We start from the raw sequence: 6,763 nt of genomic DNA, 5'->3' as shown, positions 1-6,763 counted from the left end.
CAGTGGTAAATGGAATTTAACCAGGAAAAGTGGTAGCTCTTGTACAGGGTCAGTATAGACATGGTGTGCCGAGTGACATATGTGCTGGATCATTCAAGAAAACATTGAACATTCAGTATCATCACGAGAAAGAGGGAAGAAGATAGAGGAATTACTGATTCTGGGATTGAACCCAGTAAGAGTTTGCATCTTCTGGGGAGGAGAGAGGAAGGACCCATTGGGGGAAAACACCTTAGGTTCTGCATTGTTCCACAGGAGAGCAGCATTTAATCATTTTGAAAAATAGTGACAATAATTTGTTTGATTATTTTTATCAATTGGTAAGCAAGTTATTTTTTATTTACAGTTTGGGGTGTCAATGGTGCGGCTATTACCCAACATTCACTGCGGCTGTGAGTGTGCCCTAATCACTCCACAGGAGCCCAGTGCGCAGTCGCAGTGCTGGGTGAATCGAGCATGCGCAGTGCCACTGTGCTTGGAGTTCTGCGAGTGCGGAAGCGGCTGTTTGGGGCGGTGAGAGTCGGTGAGGCGGAGGGAGGAATGGAGACGGGAGTCGGGGTGGGGAGGGAGTGAAGGTTTCATAAACACCCCCTGCTGCTCACAAGGCCGGAATAAGTCCCGTGTTGGCAGCTGCGGAGCTTTTATCGGGTGCCAGGCCCAGTTCCACGGCCGCCATCTTTGATTAGCGGTGCTTCAGGATCCCGGTGAGACTCTGTTATTATTGGCCAGTCAGCCTGAGCCTGTGACCGTTCTCACCACCTGAAACCGTCACAATGCCCGCGTGATTGACGGCAGCTCTGGACCAATGGGAAGAGGAGGGGCGGGACTGGAGAATTGACCTACAGCTGCTGGTCCTCCAACCAATCAGAGTGAATGAGGGGCGGGGCAGACTCACTGGGCCGAATGGCCTCCTTCAGCACTGTAGGGATTCTATGATTCTACATTGGATCCAATGATGTGTTCACTCACACACTGTAGCCTGACTCTTATTAGAACACAGTGTTTGTTACTCTCAAAGTGAGTGAATCCTTTGCTGTTTATCCTCTGGGCCCCATCTCCACTATTATTGTCTGATTGTCCCACTGAGACTCTCACTGTTATTATTGGACAATCAGCGAGTCAGCCAGAGCCTGTGCCGCTCACACCATCTGGAACCGTCACAATGCCCGGGTGATTGACGGCAGCTCCGGACCAATAGGAAGAGGAGGGGCAGGTCTAGAGGACCGAGTGAGGGCAGCTGGTCCTCCAACCAGTCGGAGTGAATGATGGGCGGGACCCGTTGTGATTGAAGCATGCGCAGTCTGGGTAATGACAATGTCGAAGGGCTTCTTCATAGAATCATAGAATTTACAGTGCTGAAGGAGGCCATTCGGCCCATCGAGTCTGCACCAGCCCTTAGAAAGAGAACCCAACTCAAGGCCACGCCTCCACCCTAAGCCCGTAACCCAGTAGCTTGGACACTAAGGGCAATTGATCATGACCAATCCACCTAAACTGCACACTTTTGGACTGTGGGAGGAAACCGGAGCACCCGGATGAAACCCACGGAGACCCGGGGAGGACGTACAGACAGTGACCCAAGCGGGAATCGAACCTGGAGCTGTGAAGCAACTGTGCTGCGGTGCTGCCCTAACTTTTAATACTAAGAATCAAAGAAAAATTAACTATATTATATTGGAGAAAGAAGATCTAAATACAAACACAAAAATACAATTCAAATTCGAACTTTTCTTTTACCCCAGCAATATCCTGACAGAAACATAGGCCGGAATTCTCCATTCACACAGCTGCAGTGAATGAAGTTTTGGATGAGTGTCAAATTCTCCGTTCTGCATCAATTCCAAAATCGGTGAGAGGCGTTTAACAATATACAGGGAGCGAGAGATCGCGGGTGTGGGCGGAAACATTGTGTAAAGCTGTTGTAAGCTGCAAACCTCGGAAAAGAGATTCCGGGACCCAGTTTGTATCGAGCGTTGCTGTAGTTCATGTTCGGCTTGGGTTAACGGCCGCCACCTTTATTGGATGTGCATCAGGGCGCATGCACGTTTATCATCTTTGTCGGGGCGATGTTTCAATGAGTGGGAGGAGCTTATTCCCCATTGTTCAGAATGGAGACAATTTGTCCATCAAACTGGATTAGTCTCTGAGTCCCAATGTCTTATTGATGATGCAAAGCGGTGGCAGAGATGGAAAGAAAAGGAAGCCAATCCTGCTCTCCGGATTTCACTGTCTCATTGGACATCCTGCCCCATGTGTCCAAAGCTCTGCGGCCCTGTTCAGCCACATGAAGACCCAGGGTAGAAATTCACAACCCCGAGTAGATGTCACTGTCAAATCAAGGGACGGCTCTGACAACGAGGGTCAGTGTGCAGCGGGGGGCATGAGCAGTCATCCTGGACCCGGGAGCAGGAGGAGAGAATGTTGTGAATTTCTATCGTGGACTGACAGTGATTAATTTTGGAAACTCCTTTTACAGGGGATTAGTAGGGGAGGATTGACACACAGCAAACTCAAACCAGGCGAAACATTTATCTTTCCTGAATTACATTTCTGGACTGACAGTGATGCCTTTGTAAACTTCTTTCACAGGGGCTTAGAAAGGGATTCGCAGACAGGAAACTCACAACCAATCCTCACATCAAATTCGGGTTACCGGGACCTGGAGATTGTCGACCTTTGTGTGTAAGCATTGAGTTCCAGATCATTATCACTCACTGTATAAAATGTCTACCTCCTATCTCCCTGTAGATCTTGTTCACAATCTTAAATCTGTGTCCCTTTTCACAATTTACTGATGGGAACAGTTTTTAAAAATCTTTTGCTGGGTTTGCCGTTGTTGTTTCTGGTGCCTGGGTCGATGCCGGGTGGTCCGTCTGGTTTCATTCCTTTTTCATGTTTCTATTGCGGTTGAATCAGCTTGGACCAGTCCATTTAGGGTCCAGAACACAATTGAAGTCTCCTCCAAGAATCAATTGATCTGGATCCAGGTCTGGGATGGATTCCAACAATTTTTTTACAAATGTTTCTATGAGATCCCCTCATTGAAAAAAAGATAGAGAAGCAGAATTAGGCCATTCAGCCCATCAAGTTTTGGAGTTTGCTCTGCCATTCGATCATGGCTGATATGTTTCTCATCCCCATTCGTCTTGTATTGTAGCTCTCTTGAAATGAATGCGAACATTGCATTTGCCTTTCTAGCTGCCAACTTTCCTTTATGTGTTTTGGGATGTGGCTGTCGCTGGCTGAGCCGGCATTTGTTGCCCACCCCTAATTGCCCTTGAACTGAGTGGCTTGCTGGGCCATTTCAGAGGGGGGCAGTTTGGGAGGATGTAAGGCTGAAGTGATGAAATGACAAAGGGGATAATGGTGCAAGATAAATCTGGGTGACAATGAGATAAGTAAATAAACTAATAGGACAAGAGAATAAAAGGCAGGTCCAGGTGAGGTATAAATGGCAACAGCAGAACCATTACCAGCACCAACTGTCTAAAAATATCGGAGTGATGATTATAATCTGAAATTACTGAAATGAATGTTGTGTCTGGAAGGTCAGGAATTGCCTAATCAAGGATGAGGCTCTGTTCCTCGAGTTTCCTTTGAGCTTTATTGGAGCAGTGCAGGAGGCTGAGGACAGAGTGGGAATGGGGCGGGGAATTAAAATGATCAGAAGCTCAGGATTATGCTTGCAGACTGAATGGTGATGTTCCACAGTTACCCAATCCAGATTTAATCTCCTCAGTGTAGGGAAGATCAAATCGTGAGCAGTGCATACACAACAGTGGATAGCAAGAAGTACAAGTAAATCACTGTCACCTGGAAAGTATGTTTGGAATCCTGGAATGTGGGAGGGAAGGCGATGAACTGGTGGTTGTTGCATCTGTTGTGTCTGCATGGAAAGATTTACAGAGATGTTCACAAGAACACAAGTAATGGAAGCGGGTAGAGACCATATGGCTCATCGAGCCACTGCATTTCTTGCTGGCTGTAACCTGCTCGTTCAGGCATCATTCTGGAATACTTTCCCAGTCCTTCCAGATCCATTTTATGACATGGAGACATTAGCTCCACAACCCTGTGAACGAAAATTTAGTCTGGCCGAGTGTCACCGAGCTGAAATCCACTCTTTCTCTGACACATTATTCTTAATACCATAGCTGACAGGCTAAGAGTGAAAAAGTCAACTATTTAGCAGTGAGGGGAAGAGGCAAGTTTGTAGATGTTCTACAGTGTTACAGACTCGTTGGATCTGCTTCTTCTGTCCCATCTTACATTCAGCTAATGGTAAAATGGTTAAAATACTGCAACATACAGGCATTTGAGGACAACAGTGAGTTTGCTGCTCAGATTAAGTAAAGTCTCCACATCACAAAATGGACCTAGAAGGACTGGAGACGATGCAGGCAAATATATTTAAATTATGCCTGAACTGGCAAGTTACACCTGGCAAAAGGGATTGGACAGGGCATAAACTTTTCTCTGGAAAGGGGAATAAAGGATGGCCTGATCCTGTAAGATTATGAAAAGGTTTGTTGTGATAGACAAGTGGAAGATGTTTCCACTGGATGAGAAGACATTTAAAGAGTCAACCACATTGCTGTGGTTTGGCCAGACCAGGTAAGGATGGCAGATTTCCTTCACTGAAGGACAGGAGTGAACCAGATGGGTCTTTACAACAACCAACAATGGTTTCATGGTCTTCAGTAAATTTTCAACAAATTCAAATTTTACCTTCTACCTTGGTGAGATTCATACCTGGATTTCTGGAAAATCATAGGGACAGGAAAGAAGATTTTTGAACATTTCTCTTCAGCGGATATAAAAATATTGAAAATGGGATAAAGGATGTTTGGCTGACAGTCAAACGCTGTCCTGTGAGGTAATGAGACCTTTTGCTTCCCAATTGGCCGAGGAAGGCAGTGTGTCACAAGGATGGATAGGTTGACCGATTAATGGCTGGAGGATGGGGGCAGGTCATGTGATCAAACCTCCAGGAATACATTTAATCAAAGTTGGCGAGGAGAGAATGTTGTGAATTTCTATCCTAAACTGACAGTGAGGTTTCTGTAAATTTACAGGATACTGGAAGTGGAGGTTTAACAGACGGGAAACGCAAACCAAATGTCACATCGCGATCTGACAGAGTCACTCGATTCATCAGAACCTGAATATCAGCAGCATCTGGGTGTGCAAGGTAAAAGGTTTGTTTGTTCTGTTTGTGAGGGAAGATTTCAGGTCTCAGTGTGACTGGAAAAGCCCGAGATTCACAAACCCTGGTTAGACCAAACCTGGAGAACTGTGTTCAGTTCTGGACAACAAACCAGAGGAAGGATAGAATGGCCTCGGAGGGAGTATAGCACAGCTTTACCTGAATGATATCTGAACTCTCCAGGGTTAAATTATAAAGCGAGATTAGACAGAAATGTCAGAGTCAGCTGTCAGCACGGTGGCGCAGTGAGTAGCACTGCTGCCTCACAGCGCCGAGGTCGCAGGTTCAATCCCGGCTCTGGGTCGCTGTCCATGTGCAGTTTGCACATTCTCCCCGTGTTTGCTTGTGTTTTGCCCCCACAACCCAAAGATGGGCAGATAGGTGGATTGACTGCACTGAATTGCCCCTTGATTGGAAAAAAATGAATTGGGTACATTAAATTTATTTTTTAAAAATAGAAAAAGGGCAGAGAAGAGCATTCGGTCCATTGAGTCCATGCTAGCTCTAATCAGCATGGTTAGCACTGTTGCTTCATAGCGCCAGGGGCCCGGGTTTGATACCCGGCTTGGGTCGCTGTCTGTGCGGAGTCTGCATGTTCTCCCCGTGTCTGTTATGGGTTTCCTCCGGGTGCTGCGGTTTCCTCCCACAAGTCCCGAAAGATGTGCTTGTTAGGTGAATTGGACATTCTGAATTCTCCCTCTGTGTACCCGAACAGGAGCCGGAGTGTGACGACTTGGGGATTTTCACAGTAACCTCATTGCAGTGTTAATGTAAGCCTACTTGTGACACTAATAAATGTTATTATTATCTGGAGCAATCTAGTCAGAGTTATTCTCCTGCTCTATCTCTGTACCCTCACCGGTTTATTTCTCTCATGTTTCTATCCAATTAAAAAAAAAATTATTGTGTCTATTTCCAAACTCCGTCATTGGCAGCAAGTTTAAGGTCATTGCCACTGGCTGTGTAAAAACATTCTTCCTCATAGCTCCTGGACCATTTACATGCACAGATACGGAGCAACGTAGAAAATAGAAGCAGGAGGCCATTTGGCCCTTCGAGCCGGCTCCACCATTCATTACGATCAGAGCTGATTAGGCTCAATAGCCTAATCCCGCTTTCCCCCCATATCCTTTGATCCCCTTCACCCTACTTCTTGAAAACATGCAATGTTTTAGCCTTAATTAGTTCCTGTGGCGACGAATTCCAAAGGCTCACCACTCTCTGTGTGAAGAAATTTCTCCTCATCTCTGTCCTAAATGGTCTACCCCGTATCCTCAGGCTGTGACCCCTATTTCTGGACACACCCACTATCGGAAACATCCTTCCTGAATCTACTCTGTCTCGCCCTGTTTTTTTTCTGAGGCCTTGACAGAAATCTTTGGATCCTCACTGTCTTCAGCTGATGTCCCGGGGGACTGGAGAATAGCCAATCTTGTTCCTTTTGTTGCACGTTTTACTATGGGCGTAAAACGCGTTTATTGGAGTGTATTAACACGCCTCCGAGTTCGACGTGTGCTTAACACTGCTAGGCTCTGTTCTATGTAATTATTTAGCTCT

The 6,763-nt window shown here is 46.2% G+C and overlaps 1 long non-coding RNA gene across 1 annotated transcript; it reads left to right on the top strand.

Annotated features, from left to right (window-relative positions):
- The first annotated feature begins 543 nt into the window (after nucleotides 1-543).
- LOC119961197 lies at nucleotides 544-5,136 on the top strand. Its single transcript, XR_005459609.1, has 4 exons — nucleotides 544-704; nucleotides 1,743-1,849; nucleotides 2,590-2,682; nucleotides 5,076-5,136. It is a non-coding gene; the product is annotated as an uncharacterized LOC119961197 (long non-coding RNA).
- Nucleotides 5,137-6,763: the final 1,627 nt, after the last annotated feature.

Source organism: Scyliorhinus canicula, unplaced genomic scaffold (assembly GCF_902713615.1).
Source record: "Scyliorhinus canicula unplaced genomic scaffold, sScyCan1.1, whole genome shotgun sequence".
In the NCBI taxonomy this organism is placed as follows: Eukaryota; Metazoa; Chordata; class Chondrichthyes; order Carcharhiniformes; family Scyliorhinidae; genus Scyliorhinus; species Scyliorhinus canicula.
The sequence above is the reverse complement of the archived record's forward strand: the minus strand, read 5'-3'. Positions and strand labels throughout refer to the sequence as shown.